Source organism: Trichechus manatus, unplaced genomic scaffold (assembly GCF_000243295.1).
Source record: "Trichechus manatus latirostris isolate Lorelei unplaced genomic scaffold, TriManLat1.0 scaffold00050, whole genome shotgun sequence".
Lineage (NCBI taxonomy): Eukaryota > Metazoa > Chordata > Mammalia > Sirenia > Trichechidae > Trichechus > Trichechus manatus.
In genome coordinates this window covers 14,397,845-14,417,789 of record NW_004443986.1, presented here as the reverse complement: position 1 = coordinate 14,417,789, position 19,945 = coordinate 14,397,845, and the positions used below count along the sequence as shown (strand labels likewise).

The 19,945-nt window shown below is 38.1% G+C and overlaps 1 protein-coding gene across 8 annotated transcripts in view; it reads right to left on the bottom strand.

The window, feature by feature from the left end:
* The window catches only part of TAX1BP1 (Tax1 binding protein 1), a 116,962-nt gene extending 104,991 nt beyond the window's left edge, over nucleotides 1-11,971 (bottom strand). For all 8 annotated transcript variants that reach the window (XR_002824302.1, XM_023732356.1, XM_023732353.1 and 5 more), the window contains exon 1: nucleotides 11,836-11,971. The gene's annotated coding sequence lies outside the window, so the exon portion shown is untranslated. The remainder of the gene's footprint in view (nucleotides 1-11,835) is intronic.
* Between the last annotated feature and the right edge of the window lie 7,974 nt (nucleotides 11,972-19,945).

The following is a 19,945-nucleotide window of genomic DNA, read 5'->3' as shown; positions in this document are numbered from 1 at the left end:
TAGAAGGCAGGAGGGGACAGGAAAGCTGGTGATAGGGAACCCAAGGTTGAGAAGGGACAGTGTTGACATGTCATGGGATTGTTAACCATTGTCATAGGGTAACATGTATACTAACTGTTTAATAAGAAACTATTTGTTCTGCAAACCTTTACCTAAGGTAAAAAAGAAAAAAGAATTATCTATGTGAGATCAAATTGACAACGGCAACTCAAAAGGTTTGATGGGAAGCCTAAGGGGCAGTGCATTGAAGATAATGGTGATAGAATATTTTGGAAAAGATAGTGAGAATAGCAGCACACCTGGAAGAATGTAATCAATGTCACTGAATTGTACATGTAGAAACTTTTGAAATGGTGTAACGTTGGCTATGTATATTTTCACCAAAAAAAGGGTCCTCCAAGATCGAGAAGGGAGAGTGTTGACATGTCGTGGGGTTGTTAAACAATGTCATAAAACAGTACGCGTACTGTTTAATGAGAAACTATTTGTTCTGTAAACCTTCATCTAAAGTACAAAAAAATTAGAAATAATAATAATGCTGAATGTAAATGGACTAAATGCACCAGTAAAGAGTCAGAGAGTGGCAGAATGCATTAAAAAAACAATCCATCTATATGCTGCCTAGAGACCCACCTTAGACTTAAAGACACAAACAAACTAAAACTCAAAGGATGGAAAAAAATATATCAAGCAAACAATTCTCAGAAAAGAGCAGGAGTAGCAATATCAATCGCAGACAAAATAGACTTTAAAGAAAAATCCACCACAAAGGATAAGGAAGGACACTATATAATGATTAAAAGGTCAATACACCAGGGGGATATAGCCGTAATAAATATTTACACATCCAACAACAGGGCTCCAAAATACATAAAACAAACTTTAACAGCATTGAAAAGAGAGAGGGACAGCCCCACAATAACAGCAGGATACCTCAACACACCACTTTCAGTGAAGGTCAGAACATCCAGAAAGCAGCTCAACAAAGACACGGAAGATTTAAATGTCATAATCAATCAACTTGATCTTATGGACATCTACAGAACACTCCACCCAACAGCAGCCAAGTATACTTTCTTTTCCAACGCACATGGAACATTCTCCAGAACAGACTACGTATTAGGCCATAAAACTAGCCTTAACAGAATCCAAAGTATTGAAATATTACAAAGCATCTTTTCTGATCATAAAGCCATAAAAGTGTAAATCAATAACAGAAAAAGCAAGGAAAAAAAAGCAAACATGTGGAAACTGAACATCACCTTGCTCAAAAACTACTAGGTTATAGAGGAAATTAAGGATAGAATAAAGAAATTCACAGAATTATATGAGAATGAAAACACATCCTACCAGAACCTTTGGGACACAGCAACAGCAGTGCTCAGAGGTCAATTTATAGCAATAAATACACACATCCAAAAACAAGAAAAGGCCAAAATCAAAACATTAACCCTACAACTCAAGCAAATAGAAAGAGAGCAGCAAAAGAAGCCCTCGGGCACCAGAATAAAGCAAATAATAAAAATTAGAGCAGAATTAAATGAAATAGAAAAATAACTGAAAGAGTTAACAAGACCAAAAGCTGGTTCTTTTAAAAGATCAACAAAATCGATAAACCACTGGCCAAACTGACAAGAGAAAAACAGGAGAGGAAGCAAATAACCTGAATACGAAATGAGATGGGCAATATCACAACAGACCCAACTGAAATTAAAAGAATCATAACAGAATACTATGAAAAACTGTACTCTTTAACAAATTTGAAAACCTAGAGGAAATGGGACAAATTTCTAGAAACACACTACCTAACTAAAGTAACACAGAGGTAGAACAACTAAATAAACCTGTAACAAAAGAAGAGATTGATAAGGTAATTTAAAAACTCCCAACAAAAAAAAAGCCCTGGCCCTGATGTTTTCACTAGAGAATTCTACCAAACTTTCAGAGAAGAGTTAACATCACTACTACTAAAGGTATTTCAGAGCATAGAAAAGGATGGAATATTCCTAAACTCACTCTATGAAGCCAGCATAACCCTGATACCAAAACCAGGTAAAGACACCACAAAAAAAATTACAAACCAATATCCCTCATTAACACAGATGCAAAAATCCTCAACAAAATTCTGGCCAATAGAATTCAACAACATATCAAAAAAATAATTCACACCATGACCAAACAGGATTCATACCAGGTGTGCAGGGATGGTTCAACATTAGAAAAACAAACAATGGAATCCATCACATTAATAAAACAAAAGAACCACATGATCTTATCATTTGATGCAGAAAAGGCATTTGACAAAGTCCAACATCCATTCATGATAAAAACTCTCAGCAAAATAGGAACAGAGGGAAATTCCTCAACATAATAAAGGGCATTTATACAAAGCCAACAGCCAACATTATCCTAAATGGAGAGAGTCTGAAAGCATTCCCCTTGAGAACAAGAACCAGACAAGGATGCCCTTTATCACCACTCTTATTCAACACTGTGCTGGAGGTCCTAGCCAGAGCAGTTAGGCTAGAAAAAGAAATAAAGGGCATCCAGATTGGTAAGGAAGAAGTATAAGTATCGCTATTTGTAGATGGTATGATCTTATACACAAAAAAACCCAAAGAATTCACAAGAAAACTACTGGAACTAATAAAAGATTTCCGCAAAGTATCACGATACAAGAGAAACATACAAAAATCGTTGGATTCCTCTACATCAACAAACAGAACTTCGAAGAGGAACTCATCGAATCAATACCATTTACAATAGCCCCAAGAAAATAAAATACTTAAAGAATAAATCTAACCCCGGACATAAAAGACCTATACAAAGAAAACTACAAGACACTACTGCAAGAAACCAAAAGAGACCTACAGAAATAGAAAAACATACCTTGCTCATGGATAGGAAGACTCAACATCGTGAAAATGTCAATTCTACCCAAAGTGACCTACAGATACAATGCAATCCCGATCCAAATTCCAATGGCATTTTTTAATGAGATGGAGAAACAAATCACCAACTTCATATGGAAAGGGAAGAGGTCCTGGATAAGTAAAGCATTACTGAAGAAGAACAAAGTGGGAAGCTTCACACTACCTGATATTAGAACCTATTATACCGCCATGGTAGTCAAAACAGCCTGGTACTGTAGAACAAATACATATGACCAATGGAACAGAACTGAGCATCCAGATGTAAATTCATCCACCTACGAGCAGCTGATATTTGACAAGGGCCCAAAGTCCATTAATTGGGGAAAAGACAGTCTTTTTAACAAATGGTGCTGGCATAACTGGATATTCATCTGAAAAAAGTGAAACAAGACCCATACGTCACACCATGCACGAAAACTAACTCAAAATGGATCAAAGACCTAAATACAAAATCTAAAACAATAAAGATTATAGAAGAAAAAATAGGGAAAATGCTAGGAGCCCTAATTCCTGGCATAAACAGAATACAGAACATTACTAACAATGCACAAACACCAGAAGAGAAATTAGACAACCGGGAGTTCCTAAAAATCAAACACGCTCATCAAAAGACTTCACCAAAAGAGGAAAAAGACAACCTACAAATTGGAAAAAATTTTTTGGCACAACAAATCCAATCAGGGTCTAATCTCTAAAATCTACAAGATATTGCAAAACCTCAATAATAAACTCAGGGCAAGACGAATAACCCAATTAAAAAATGGGCAAAGGATATGAACAGGCACTTCACCAAAGAAGACATTCAGGCAGCTAACAGATACATGAGGAAATGCTCACAATCATTAGCCATTAGAGAAATGCAAATCAAAACTACAATGAGATACCATCTCACCCCAACAAGGCTAGCATTAATCCAAAAAACACAAAAAAATAAATGTTGGAGAGGTTGTGGAGAGACTGGAACACTCAGGCACTGCTGGTGGGAATGTAAAATGGGACAACCACTTTGGAAATCGATTTGGCGCTTCCTTAAAAACCTAGAAATAGAAGTACCATACAATCCAGCAATCCCACTCCTTGGAATATATCCTAGAGAAATAAGAGCTGTCACGTGAATAGCTAGATGTACACCCATGTCTACTGCAGCACTGTTCACAATAGCAAAAAGATGGAAACAACCTAGGTGCCCATCAAGAAAGGAATGGATAAACAAATTAAGGTATATTCACACAATGGAATACTACGCAATGATAAAGAACAACAATGAATCTGCAAAACATCTCATAACATGGATGAATCTGGAAGGCATTATGCTGAGTGAAATTAGTCACAAAAGACAAATATTGTATGAGACCGCTATTATAAGAACTCAAGAAAAGGTTTAAACACAGAAGAAAACATTCTTTGATGGTAATGAGGGTGGGGAGGGAGGGAGATGGGTATTCATTAGATAGTAGATAAGAATTGTCTTAGGCGAAGGGAAGGACAACACACAATACAGGGGAAGTCAGCACAAGTGGACTGAACTAAAAGCTAATTAGTTTCCTGAATACAACCAAACACTTTGAGGGACAGAGTAGCAGGGGTGGGGGTCTGGGGACCATGGTTTCAGGGGACATCTAGGTCAACTGGCATAACAAAGTTTATTAAGAAAATGTTCTGCATCCCACTTTAGGAGTGGTGTCTGGGGCTTAAAAGCTGTCAAGTGGCCATCTAAGACGCATCAATTTGTCCCAACCCCCCTGTGGCAAAGAAGAATGAAGAACACCAAAGACACAAGGAAATATTAGCCCAAGAGACCAAAAGGCCACATAAACCAGAGACTCCATCAGCCTGAGACCAGAAGAACTAGATGGTGCCCGACTACCACCAATGACCACCCTAACAAGGAACACAACAGAGAGTCCCGGATGGAGCAGGAGAAAGGTGGGGTGCAGAACTCAAATTCTAGTAAAAAGACCAGATTTAATGCTCTGACTGAGACTGGAGGGACCCCGGAAGGCATGGCCCCCAGACCTTACATTAGCCCAGAACTGAAAACATTCTCAAAGCCAAGACTTCAGACATAGATTAGACTGCGCTATGGGACATAAAATGATACTCGTGAAGAGAGTGCTTCTTAGCTCAAGTAGATACATTAGACTAAATGGGTAGCTCCTGTCCGCAGGCAAGATGAGAAGGCAAAAAGGGACAGGAGCTGGCTGAATGGACATGGGAAATCTAGGGTGGAAAGGAGGAGTGTACTGTCACAGTATAGGGAGATCAGCTAGGGTCACATAGCAATATATGCATAAATTTTTGTATAAAAAACTGACTTGAATTGTAAACTTTCACTTAAAAGTACAATAAAAAATTTAAAAAAAAAGATTCTGCTTCTAGAAATGTTCAGTGTACAAGCTGCCAACATAAACTTAACAGACACAAAGAAACGGAAACAAAGAGAGTAAAAAGTCATTATTTTATTGGATGTTCTTTTTGTTAGGTGCCATCAAATCAATTTCGACTAGGCTGTAATCTTTACAGGAGCAGATGACCAGATCTTTCTCCCATGGAGCCCCTGGGTGGGTTTGAACCGCCAATCTTTTAGTTAACAGCCAAGCACTTAATCATTGCATCACTTTTTCTTTCTATACTGAACACTCGAACTTGATCATTTCCTCCCTAATCTGATTCACCCCATCCCGCTCCTCTCCCTAGGTTCCAGGCTCCTGTAACTGACCCTGATACTAACCTGTTGACCAATCTGTCTGTGCCTGAATTCCTACCCCATGTTCCTAATCCTCTGAACTAGCATGTCTTAACCCTGACTACACATTACAATCACTGTGGACCTTTAAAAAAGAAGACTTTTTTCTGGGAGTAGGCAGAGACTGTTTTTAGTCTCCCCAAGTGATCCTAATCCTTTGTGCAGCCAGGATAGAGAACCACTACTTTGACCCAGCTCAACAATTTAACTCTCCACTATGACCTCTCACTCTTTTCCATAGATTCACCTTGTCTTTTTGAGCTTCTGGAACAAGCCTGTTCAAATCTCTCAAACCATGAAAAACCACAGTTGGTCTACTTGAAATAGCTCAGCCTATTTGTTCCTCTCTATGATACCAATTCTACCCTTTCATTCTGGGTTCAGTGATCTCACGTTGACTTCCACTATTCACATATCCTTTCCACATGTTTATTGATTAAAAATAAATGTACATTAAAAAATATATAGTGACAATGAAGTACGTATATATCATTGAAAATCTATTATAGATTCAGGGAATGCGCAACTGGTTTAGTGAACACCAAACACTGGGTAGCAGATGAATGCTGATGGCGAATTATAAAAAAACTGCAAGACCCAAATGTTGCTCTACTTTTGATAAAAAGGAAACAACTGGGGATTTGCTCAAAAAAGTCATCTACAGACTATGTCACAGGCTCAGCATAATCATTGATTCTACAGTACTCATAAGAAACTCTGACACGGACCCTATGGCACTTGCTTCTAAGTCATCAAAATAAGAATCTCTGTAATAATGGAGAAAACTGCAACAGGATTTTTGCTAACCAAATTCATCTAATTTACTTCACTCATCAATGAAGTTTCTACAGGGCAAGTCCAGCAGTAAAACTACTCATATTTTAGCAATTATTATGAAAGCTTCATTACTAAGAAAAGCTAAGACAATTTGGTTTTACAACTATTTCTTTTGCTGACCTGTTTGAAATACTTAAGCAAATATTTAAAGTTCTGAAATAACACTTCAGAGAATAACCATTTCTCCTCTTGTTTCCTGTTTCTCCGGTCTCCTCATGCTTCTATGACGGTCAAAGTACTGTGTTACTGGAACAATATACCGGACATTCCATAAAGAAACTGTCAATAGTGAACCTGGAAGCCAATGTGGTACAATACCAGGGTAGATGTCTCTGTTAGCCTCTCCCCACTGAGGTTTGCCAGGATGCAGAGAAAGAGTACATTGAGTAGCAATACTCCTTTACCTCTGCACTCTAACAAAGGGGCTTTACTACCAATAACCCTATTTCAGAGAAGGGCTTAATTGTTAGTCCTCCCCACCTGGTAACCTGAAGCCTTCAGGAAAACAAGAAGATAACACTTGCAAAGAACAAGGAACTCTGTTTAAAATAACTGACAAGTTTTGTTTCTTTGAGCTGTCTTTGCTAATCTCAGGGGGATGTCATGATACTAATGAAGTCACTAATGATAATCTCTTTTCAAGTCAGTCGTTTAACAAAGAAGGAAAAAGAACAATGCATTCCACTTCTTTAAAAAAATGTTACTGGTTACAAGATACCAATGATACTATAGCTAAATCAGTTGAACCAACTTCTATCAGCACTGTCTTAGAATCACAGCCAGAATGCTCCTTAGAAGCAAGGATGGCGAGACTACCTCTCACATACTTTGGACATGTTATTAGGAGGGATCAGTCCCTGGAGAAGGACATCATGCTTGGTAAAGTAGAGGGTCAGCAAAAAAGAGGAAGACCCTCAACAAGAAGGACTGACACAATGGCTGCAACAATGGGCTCAAGCATAACAACGATTGTGAGGGACGGCACAGGACTGGGCAGCATTTCATTCTGCAGCACAGAGGGTCCCGACCAGCTGGAACCAAGCTAACGGCACCTAACAACAATCCCTCTCCAGCACTCCAACCTTTTTAAAAAATACAATGAGACTGTAATCATATATTTTACAAAAATTTTTCCACTCTCCTCATTGTTTTGGTTTTTACTTTCTCTTTTTATTAAATTTCAAGATAGTGTCTAGTCATAAAAAAGTTAACATAGATGAATGCAATCTGAATATAATTACATGTATCCACCCATTTTAAATAGTAAAAAAGAGTCTAATTCCTACACAGTTCCTCTGATTCACTCTTCCCACAGATAAGTAGAGTGAAGAGAGGGGCAAGCTTACAAAACTGTTGAAATACACTGAGATGTCAAGGTATCAAGACAATTCACAGGCAAATTTATACACTACCTACCTATACACACACACACACACACACACACACACACACACACACACACACACACACACACACACACACACCAGTGAAAAAGTAATGTGCAAAGTCATTGCATCACCTTGTGGTAATGTTTGGGAAGTGTAGCTGAGAAAAAAAGTACAAACTGTGCCTCAGTAGGAGAGAGGAAATAACAGCCCTACATAAAAGGGAAGTGGAAGCAGCTTTACTATAACAAATTTTGCTTTCCATCCTCTAAAGTACGTATCCAGAAACATGGGTACATTAAGCCAAGGATAAGTAAAAATTTTCCTGCCAAGAATTAAAGGGACAGACACATTTGGCTTGGAAAGAAAGTTTGAAATGCATACATATGCATGCTGCAATGCCTCACCTCTTTCAGGTTTCCTACTATATTCCTTAAAATCCTAATGCCTCTAGAATTCTTTTATGTCTGTGATGCTGTAGACTACATTATAAAGTTTCTGGTCTAATACTCAATTTTGTTATTCTGGGAATTCATTAATGGCTAAAGATAACATCCAGTGGGCACCAGGTTAAGTATCTAGAAATTTGGGCCATCCAGGGACTCTTTCAGGTGGGTAAAAAAAAAAAAAAAAAAAGAAAAGAAAAGAAAAGCATTTCAAGGTTATCTTTACTTCCTCCTCTTGTAACTTTTTCAAGCCTAAAATAGATCTAGCTTTTCTGGTAGTATTTCTTCAGTGGCTCCTGGTACTCAATTTACTTGACTAATCAGAAAATGCGATCCTTAGTCAACTAAAGTAGAAAACAAACCCATTGAGAACTTCTGTGGATAAAATATATAGAATTGAATTAAGCTTTTTAATTTAGATAAACATTTTATATAATTTGCCAATTCTAACAGAGTTCAAAAGGAAATAAGGTAATTTTGTTACGAGTAATAGTGTGATTATGGTAGTTATTTTTCTAAGTCGTCATCAGTTAGAGATGCTGAACTAATTATAAGTGAAATGTTCTGGTGTCTTGAATTTTAAAAATTTCAGGGGGGTAAAAGATCACAGCCATCGAAAACCCTATGAAACACAGTTCTGCTCTGAAACACATGGGGTCTCCATGGGTCAGAATGGACTCAGTGGCAATTAGTCTCTGGTTATATGTGTATATATACATATGTATGACTATATATGATATACATACATGATTACACATATACGTACTATATATTTATGTATATGTGATTTATAAACTATATGTATTTGTTATATATAATATATAGTGTATCTGGTATATACAAATGTGTATGTATACACACACATACATATATATCTACACACACACATATATATACTGTGTGTATGTATGATCATGTGTGTATTCTACTACAGTCTTAATGGTAAACTCCTTGAGAATACAATCTGTGATTCCTCTTTCCATTTCTGGTACTCAGAACAGTGCCTGGGAAATACAAGGTACTCACAAACATTTCTTGAATTGCATCACATTATTTCTAATAAGAACTTCTTTTCAGTCACCATTAAGATGCAATTACAAATACTGATGAAACATGTAAGTGGGTCTTCTATATTCAAGTGAAAAACAAAAAGTATATTTCAATCCTTACTAGGCATTTTAATCTTTGCACCTGAAAATCTAGCATAATTTTTTTGGAAAAACAGATTTGTGTTTTGTTTGTCTCTAAAATTTCCTCTCTGACTTCCTATGAACATCTCTTGGAACTACACAGTTAAGCCACAAATGCTGATCTCAGAACAGAAAATTTGCAAAAAGACAAACCGACTTGCTACACCAGCTAAAGATCTGAAACTGTAGCCTGCACCTGTAGTGCTAAAATTGATTTTACTCATCTCTGCATATGTCATCAAGATCAGCAGGCATTTTTAACCATTACTGAAGATTTTGTTATGAAATGTTGGAAGTTGCAGTCTGTGAGAATGACTGGTTTTCTGAAAAGCTTCTCTGTTCATTTGCACATAAAGAAAAGCCATGTGTAAGCTGCTTGACAAAGCTATAAATTTGGCATTATGCCATTATACAAGCCTCCCCCCCCGAAAAAATTTCAGGGGTAAATAAATGTGTTAGAGGATAGTAAAGATAATAAAGCGAGATTGGCAAAATATAGCTTCATTTTACTGTTAATTCTCCTTTTGTGTATCTTTGAAAATTTCTACAAAAGTTAGTAAAATTAAAGCAAATAAAGCAGATTAGTACTAAAAACTCCATGTAAGATCTACTACAATAGCAACATTGCATTTTAAACCACGAATGTTTTGTGTTCTCTGAGTGCTGCAATTCAGATAACCATTTACAAAGTTAGTGAAAGTTTAAAAAATCTTGGATTAAAAAATTATGAACCCTTGGAGTCCTTCGGTGGCACAAATAGTTAAGCAGTGGACTACTAGCCAAAAGGTTGGTGGTTTGAAACCACCCAGAGGCACCTCGGAAGATAGGCCTGGTGATCTGCTTCCAAAAGGTCACACCCTTGAAAACCTATTGAGCAGTTTTCTGCATACACAGGGTCGCCATGAGTCAGAATCAGACGGCAACTAACAACAACAACGAAATTATGAACCCTTAAACTTATCTCCAAATTCAGTCCCATAGGACACATTAACATCTGAAGGGGAAAACAAATGTTTGATGTTTTGAACGCTTCTGATTATTCATACTTTAACTCAAAGAGTATCAACTGGTTTACAGATCTCTAAACAACAACAAAAAAACCAAACCCGCTGCTGTCGAGTAACTTCCGACGGATAGCAACCCCAATTCTACACATATTGCTGCAGCCATAGTTGCAAAACAGTGTAAGAATGTGATGACTAGAAAATTAAAACTACAACAGAATGTTCTTTGAAGTTTGATGATCACATTGCCAAAAAAAAGCTTATTTCTACCATGATTAAAAAAAAATCCTTCAAGAAATCAAATTACCCCCAGATAAGAACGATAAAGTCTGGCCTCAGCTCTTTCTCTATACCGAAAAAGCACTTTGAAGGCAATTAGCCCACTTTTAGAACTATAGGGTGTAATATACATTTATCAATACAGTGACACACACCACCACCACCACCCTCTGATAACTCTGTAAGCTCTACCCCTGGGGCACTGAGGCTCCTGAAAACTGGAACTAAAGAGCTCCTGTCGGGACATGTTCACTAGCTACCGGGAAGGGATTGTGAAATCAAGAAAATGTTGACTAAGCCAAGAAAAATGTGACTCTCCCCAGAGAATTTAAAAAAAAAAAATCTCTGTAAGTACTAGGAGGGGCCATTTCTAAACAGATGAAAAAAAATAGTTAATTCATTCTGCATGCAGTCCAGGTGAAGAAGATCTGCTAGAGCGGCTAACTCCGCCCGCGGCCCTAAAATGTGGGCGGCACAGGGAGTCTCCACCTCCTCATCCACCGGCGACTCAAACCAAAACAGTTCGCTTTCCCTCCACAGAGGCGAACTCGAGCGTCCTTTCCTGACTCGACCTAGATGTTTTCCCAACCTTGCCGACGCCGGTAGCACTCACACTGCCCTCAACAGTCACCCTATCGTTCAGATACGATTTTTTTTTTCTCCGGGGGGAGTCACACATGTCACTCGCCCCCCGCCAAAGGGTCCACGTCCCACACGCCTCCGCAAAATCTCGAAGGCCTATTCCGTGTGGGGCGGCCACCCATGGCTTTTCCCAACTCCACAGCTAACCGAAACTGCCCACACTCCTCGTCACAATAGCAGTCTGGGAGGAAAGGTTTGTCCTCGAGAAAAAAAGCATCGTCATTTGCTAGCATCGTCACCACGGAGACTATTCCCTAGACTGGCCAGGCCCTAGACTCCGGGGACTGAGGGGAATATGACGGGCCCCAAAAAGAGCTCCAGCGGGGGTCTGCCCCGCCAAAGGCGCTGGAGCGGAGCTAGGAAGGCGCCTTACCCAGTGAGGGGCTCCCCGGCAGAGGCTGAGCGTCAGAGAGGCTTCCGATCCCGAGACGCCATCAGCTGCCGAACCTCTTCCGCCACCTCCGCCTCCCTCTGCAGACCGGCGACACCTCCCCTCAGGGCCAAAAGCCAGCGCCGCGTCACTTCCGTCCACAGGGTCGTCCCTTCCGGCGCCGCCGCCGCTTGGGGCTCTGCTGCCCGCCACCTACCCCACAGCAGATGGTTCAAGACCTGCGACCCAGCCAAGCGCGCGTATTCCTCCACCCCGCTACTTTTCCCCTTTCTTCGACCTGGCAATTTTCGCTCAGACACCTAGTTTCAGCAAAACAGGCCCTGTTCGTTTGGATTTGCATTTTTTATTTTTTAATTATTATTTTGACCTACAAAATGGGGAAACACACGGAAAAGTTAAGTAACTTACCAGTGTAGTAAAAGGTAGCCCAGTAGTATATGAACTATTCCATGTCACTGCCTGGATCTTTAATATCTGCCTAAACTAATCCACTTATTTTATAGATAAGGAAATAGAAGCGAAGGAAGGAGACGGTGGCGCCGTGGTTAAGTGCTTGGCTGCTAACCGAAAGGTTAGTGGTTCCAACCTACCAGCCGCTCCACAGGAGAAAAAAGACCTGGTGATCTGCTCCCGTAAAGATTTACAGCCTCAGAAGCCCTCTTGGGCAGTTCTACTCTGTCATAGAGGGTCGACTCTGAGTTGGAATCGACTTGGCGGCAATGGGTTTGGTTTTTGTATGAGTTGGAATGGACGAACAGAAGCGAAGGGAGCGACCACAAGGATAGGGCTACAACCTCTAAAATCCAAGGCTCTCGCCTAACTCTAGTCCAGTCTTGTCCCTTTCTAACTTTGGGGTTTTGCTCACTGTAAACCCTCAGTTTCTCTGAAAAGCTTTTCAATTCTAATCATGCTCTATGATTCTATTTCCTCTCACTCCAGTACTGGTCTCTTTCCAACTGCATTTCTGTGAGTTGTTCACTGTTTTTGTTACCTGTATTATTCTGCGGGTGTGAATTTTGCCCTGCGTTTTCTGTTGAACTGCAATTTCATATGTCACTCTTGACTATTATATATCTTACCTTACTATAATAGCCATTAAGTTTGAATCTTAACTCCACAGAAGCAAGTGCGTTCTGTCCAAGTTAATCATACTCCTGTGTTGCCATAAGCACTGATAAAATGTACAGTATCACCAGTGAAGAAAGGGTGATAAATTAGATCACATTAAACGTTGAAGCACCTTCTAAATACACAACATACTAAATCCTCTTTCATACTCTACCCTTTACTTCCACATATTTAAGATTAGATAACATAAGCTCTCAATATTTGCTGACTGATTTCTTTCCTATATACTGACATCTTTGGACTTGGTCTTGTGCTGCATATTGTGCTTGATAATACAATTTCAAAAAACCTTTACGTGTCATTTAATCCCAACCTCCTTATTTTACAGATGAAGAAAATGGTGTAATAATCAACATTAGTGGTCAGTAATGTTACTGGTAGTGATCTTCAAGTAGTGGAAATAATTGTGCCCCTTAAGAAATGTAAATATAGTAGTGCACTTTATAAATACATATTTTGAGAGTTGTCGCTCATATTTTTAATCACATTATTTGCATGTATAAATTTCTAATTACTGCCAATTTTCAGTCAATGAAATCAGAACAATATGCTTAATAAAAACTATAATTCAAAAACATTTTAGTGCAAATAGTTTTACTTTTTTGTTTTCTTAATAATAAGTTCTTGAATTGTTTTACCTTGTTTTTCTCCATGAAAGTATTTGTTTAGATATGTTAACTTGCTTTATTCCTTTTAATAATGATTCCTTGAATTTTTAGGACATGTTTCTCCCATCAAGATAAATAGATGTCCTCACAGTATTAAATTGATTTTTTTTTTTTAATTAGCCTATTATATGTATGGCAGTGTACTAGGAGCTATAGAGTATATGGGTACATAATCCTTTACATGAAACCCTTGGGCCAGACAGAATTCAGAATTTTTTAGACTTTAAAAACGTGTACTTTGTGTTATATGACACCTCACAAGGTTTGGGACAGTATCCCATAATCAAGTTAATATTCTTTCAGGGAAAATTATGAATCCTACACTAAGTAGGATAAATAAAGAGTATGAGTAGTCTCACTTCAGTTCAGAGCAGATTTTTCAGATCAGGTTTTTCCACTGTACCACTATGGGTTCATGTCAGGTCAAGTTTTATTGACAAACGGATTCCAATCAAGACAAGTTTTTCCACCAAATGTTAAGAAAACATTTCATTTTCAGAGCTTTGTGGATTTCAAAATTGTGAATAAAGGATTATAGACGTGCTCAAAGCATTACTGAAAAGTATATTGCTCAGCGACCCACAATTTTTCTGGAGAAATTGCAAACCACCTATTACGTGCTTTAATTGGGAAAATATGCTGACTTACCTACAAAACACGTTCCTCTCTTAGAGGAACTTATGAGAGCAAAGATAAGAGAAAAAAAATGAATCCTTAAAAACTTAGGTGACTAAAGTATAAAATAATCAGGTATTCAGATATGGGCCAAGTCAGTATAGACTTGTGTAAGCAGTACATTTTTCACAGAGGAGGCAGGCCTAGACTGTTAGAGTTAGGTAGGGTTTTGATAAGCAGATAGAAGGAGGAGGATTTCCCAGTCAGAATGTAAGAGCCTGGGCAAAAGAGTCAGCGAGAAGAATGTTAACAAAAAATAATAATTCCCACTTGTGGAGCGCCTAATGCTTATCTCCACTTCTCACAGCAAACCCTGTAAGGTAGGTATTATCCCCATTTTGCAGGGCTCAGAAAGGTTAAATAATTTGCCCATGATCATGAAAAGGGAGATCAAGGCTTGAACTCAAGTCTGTGACTGCAGAGTTCATGCATTTCCCATCATGCATGCTGCTTCTCAACAAGTGCTTTTTGGTTATTTTCTAGGTACTCTGGGCTATGCTGGGTGCCTAGGGAAAATAAAGAATAAAACATGGTTTCTTCCCTGCAGCTGATTAAAATCTAGTTAAGATATTATAAGAGATATAGTTAAGTGTTAAATTTCTAGGAAATGAAATCTGAGAAATACAGTAGAAAGATTGATAAAGAATAATTAATTTTAGGAGTAGAAAGACTGCAAAAGAGACTCGATTCTAAATTTTGAAAGTATAACAGAATTTGAAAAGGTGGAAAAAAGGCTTTTGTAGAAAGAACAATATAATTAAAGGGGCATAAATGGGACAATACTGTAGTACAGCATGGGTTGAAAATTAGAAACAAGTTCAAATAGGCATGATATAGAAATATCATTGCAGGTTTCGAAAACCAGGGAAAATGAGTTGTCTCACCTTCTAGAACACTAGTTTTCCTTAGTGTTTGTATTAAGATCCCCTTTTGACCACTAGCCGAAAAGTTGGTGGTTTGAACCGACACAGAGGTGCTGCAGAAGACAGTCCTGGTGATCTGCTTCTGAAAGTTCACAGCCTTGAAAACCCTATGGCGCAGTTCTACTCTGCACACATGGGTCGCCATGAGTCAGAATGGACTCGAGGGAAACTAACTACAATGACAAAACTTTGTTTAGGAAAGAGAGCTTTTAAAGATGAGATTTGAATAATGGTGGGCTTTGAATAGTCAAAGAAGAGAGGACTCAGACACTGTAAAATAGAGTTGTTTATTTTCTCATACCCAATGTGTCAGGAGATGGTATTGATGCACTCCTTGCTCCTTATTGCTTCCCGACTGTTATTCTCCCACATATTTATAAAAAACTTTGCTCTTTTGAGGTGCACATCACTCAGCTATGCCACCCTCTCTCCTCCCTGTTGTTGTCATCTGCTGATCTCCAAGTCATTCTTCCTCATTCTTGGAAGATTATCACCTATTGCTCAGACTTCTTTTCCATTCCAAGCCTTTCAGAGTCTACATGGATGAGAGTTCCAACGCCTTGGCCTCTTTTTTTTTTTTTAATATATTTATTTTGTTTTTGTTGTTGAGAATATACACAGCAAAACATACACCAATTCAACAGTTTCTACATGTATCATTTAGTGACGTTGATTACATTCTTCAAGTTGAGGAACCATTCTTGTTATCCTTTTGTGAGTTGTTCCTCCTCTATTAACATAAATTCGTGCCTCCTAAGGCCCCTATCTAATCTTTCAAGTTGCTATTGTCAAGTTGATCCCATATGCATAGTTCTTAAAAGAGCATAATGCTCAAGGCAGACATTTTTTACTAATTAAGATAAACTATTGTCTGGTTTTAAGAAGACTTCAGGGAATATTTTTGGTTTAAGGTTTAAAGATTATCTCAGGGCAATAGTTTCAGGGGTTCATCTAACCTTCATGGCTCAAGAAAGTCTGGAGTCCATGAGAATTTTAAATTCTGTTTTGCATTTTCCCCCTTTTGATCAGGATTCTTCTATGGAATCTTTGATCAAAATGTTAAGTAACGGTAAAAAAACTCACTGTCTTCGAGTCGATTCCAACTCAGAGAGACCCTATAGGACAGAGTAGAACTGCCCCCACAGGTGGATTTGAACTGCTGATCTTTTGATTAGCAGCTGAGCTCTTACCCATGGGGCCACCAGGGCTCCTAAGTAATGGTAGCTGGGCACAATCCAGTTCTTCCGGTCTCATGGCAAAGGAGGCAGTTGTTCATGGAGGCAATTAGTCACACATTCCATACCCTCCTACTATTACTGACTCTCCCTCTTCTTCTATTGTTCCAGGAGAATAGAGACGAATTGTTGTGCCTTGAATGGCTGCTTACAAGCTTTTAAGACCCCAGGCACTATGCAACGAACCAGAAGATAGAACAGAGGCAGTAAACTTGTTATTTGGCCAATTAACTGGGATGTCCCATGAAACCATGACCCTAAACCTCCAAACCAAGAAACCAAATCCCATGAGGTGTTTGGTTATACATAATCAGCCTCAGCAGCTACTCTATCTTTTTTTTATCCTTGTTGTAAATATATCTATTACACAACTTTTGCCAATTCAACTTTTTACAGGTGTACAACTTATTGACAGCAATTACAATAATTGGCTGTGCAGCTTTACCCTGAATCAACGCAATATTTCCATCACTGTTAATGCCCTCTTTCCCTCTCCCTCCTGATGCTAGTAACCACTAATAAACTTTGTTCTCCATACATTTGTCTTTTCTTGTCATTTTATGTGAGTGAGGTCCTAAAATATTTGTCCTTTTGTGATTGACTTATTTCACCGAGCATAATGTCTTCAACTCCATCCATACTGTAGCATGTATCAAGACTTCATTTCTCCTACTGGCTGAGTAGTATTCTAGTGTATGTATGCACAGTACCACATTTTGTTTATCCATTCATCTGTTGATGGGCTTTTGAATGTTTCCACCTTTTGACTGTTGTGAATAGTGCTGCAATGAATATTGGCGTACAAGTCTCTGCATTTAAGACGTTTGGCTATATACCTAGGAGGGGAATTGCTGGGTCATCTGGTAGTTGTGTTTTTAGTTTTTAGAGGAACAGCCACACAGTTTTCCACAACGGCTGTACCATTTTGCATTCCCACCAACAATGGGTAAGGGTTCCAATTTCCCCACATCCTCACCAACATTTGTTGTTTTCTGTTTGTTTTTGTTTCGTTTTGTTTTTTAATCTTAGCCATCCTAGTGGGAGCTAAATGGTATCTCACCGTGGTTTTGATCTGCATCTGTCTGATGGCTAATGATGCTGAGCATCTCTTCATGTGTATGGCGGCCATTTGAATGTCCTTTTTGGTGAAATGTCTATTCAGGTTCTTTGCCCACTTTATGATTAGTTATTTGTATTTTTGTTAAGTTGTGGAAGTTTTACATATGTTTTGGTTATCAGGTTCTTGTTGGATATATGGTTTCCGAAGATATTCTCCCAGTCAGTAGCTTGTCTTCACTTTTTCGGTAAAGGTTTTTGATGAACAAAAGGTTTTAATTTTTATGAGGTCCTATTTATTTATTTTGTCTTTTGCTGTTTGTGCTTTTGTTATTATATTAGATAATCCATTGTTAAAAGCTAGGCCTAACAGCGTTGCCCTGCTTGTTCTTCTAAGAATTTTATGGTTTTAGTTTGCACATTTAGGTCCTTAATTCATTTTGAATGTTTTTTTGTGTATGGTGTGAGGCATGAATCCTGTTTCATTTTTCTGCATGTGGAAATCCAATTTTCCTAGCACTGTTAATTGAAGAGACTGTTCTTTCCCCAACAAATGGACTTAGCATCCTTGTCAAAAATCAGTTACCATAGATGTGTGGGTTTATTTCTGGGTTCTCAATTCTATTTCATTGGTCTACGTGTCTAATGTTATACCAGTACCACACTGTTTTGATTATGTAGCTGTATAGTATGTTTTAAAGTCAGGAAGTATGAATCCTCCTACTTTGTTCTTCTCTTTCAACATTGCTTTGGCTATTTGGGGCCCCTTGCTACTCCATATAAAGTTGAGAGTTGGTTTTTACATTTTTGTAAAGAAGGCTGTTGGAATTTTTATCAGGATTGCATTGAATCTGTAGATTCCTTTGGGTAGTATTGAAATCTTAAGAATATTAAGTCTTCCAATCCATGAACATGGACCATCTTTTCACTTATTTATCTCTTCTTTAATCCCTTTCAACAGTGTTTTATAGTTTTCATTGTTTAATTGCTTCACATCCCTGGTTAGATTTATTCCTAGGTATTTTATTCTCTTAGATGCTATTGTAAATGGAATTGTTTCCCTAATTTCCCTCACCTTGTTCTTTTAATTTCTTGAATGTCTCCTCTCCTCCACTCCAATCATCTATTTCCATGATGTCCTGGGATGAATAGTGTCCTCCAAAAATTCATGTCCTCCTAGAACCTTAGAATGTGACCTTATTTGAGAACAAGGTCTTCACAGATGTAAATAGTTAAGATGAGCAGCTACCTTGATTTCAGACTTGCAGCCTCAGAACTGTTTGTGGTATTTTGCTAAAGAGCCCTAGGGAACTAATACATAAGGTCATACCTTAGACCTTGTCATCACCTGTAACTGCTCCATCTTCAAAACCAAGCATCCTGCTCTTAGATTACACCTCCTATTCATCTAACTTGCTTATTCAACTATGTCAGCTATAGATATTTTTCAAACTCACCAGGATCACTAATCCATTAAGCTCTCTTCTTTTAATACTTACCTCATCATCCAGCATAGAGTCCATTGATTATCATTTCATTAACATTATTTCTAATACCCTAAACTCTCTTGACTTTCTATCTTGCATACTAAGTGCAGCTTCCTGTAACAAACATATGTTGCAGACTCTGCAGTCATCATATATTTTAACCACTTAAAGGTTGTGTCTGCAAATATTAAACAAAAAATTTAAGGTTCCAGTTGAGACTCTTGGGGAGTTTCTTGCACTATTGAAGAGAGAAACTATAATGTATGATATAAAAAATAGCCTGCAAAAGTTTATACTTTAATAAGACCTTTGCCCCACCTGGTTCCTAATAGTGTTCTTTGTACCTTGCACAACTCGAAGGTCACTGTAATGTAAATATTGCCTAACCTCTGTTCCTTGTCTTACTGAGAAGAGTAATAGCCAACACAGTACTTTGAACTCTCAAAGGATTTATGTCTACAAGTTTCTTTCGTCTCAATGTTTCCCATTAAATCCTTTATTTTTTAGTCATTTGCATATAAATGGTACTTGAAATTAATGAAAATTATTTAGGGAAATGTTATTAAAAGGGAGCCCTAGTGGCACAGTGGTTAAGAGCTCAGCTACTAACCAAAAGGTTGGCAGTTCAAGTTCACCAGCCACTCTTTGGAAACCCTATGGGGCAGTTCCACGCTGTCGTATAGAGTCGCTATGCGTAAGGATTGACTCCACGGCAACGGGTTTGGTTTTGTTTTGTTTTGTTTTTGGTTATTAAAAGAAACTTTTAAAGTTTAAAATTTTTTTTTTACTGTGGTAAAATATATATAACATAAAATTTGCCACTTTAGCCACTTTTAAGTGTTAAATTTAGTGGCATTAAATGCATTAACAATGTGGTATAACCATCGCCACTATATATTTCCAAAATTTTTTAATCACTC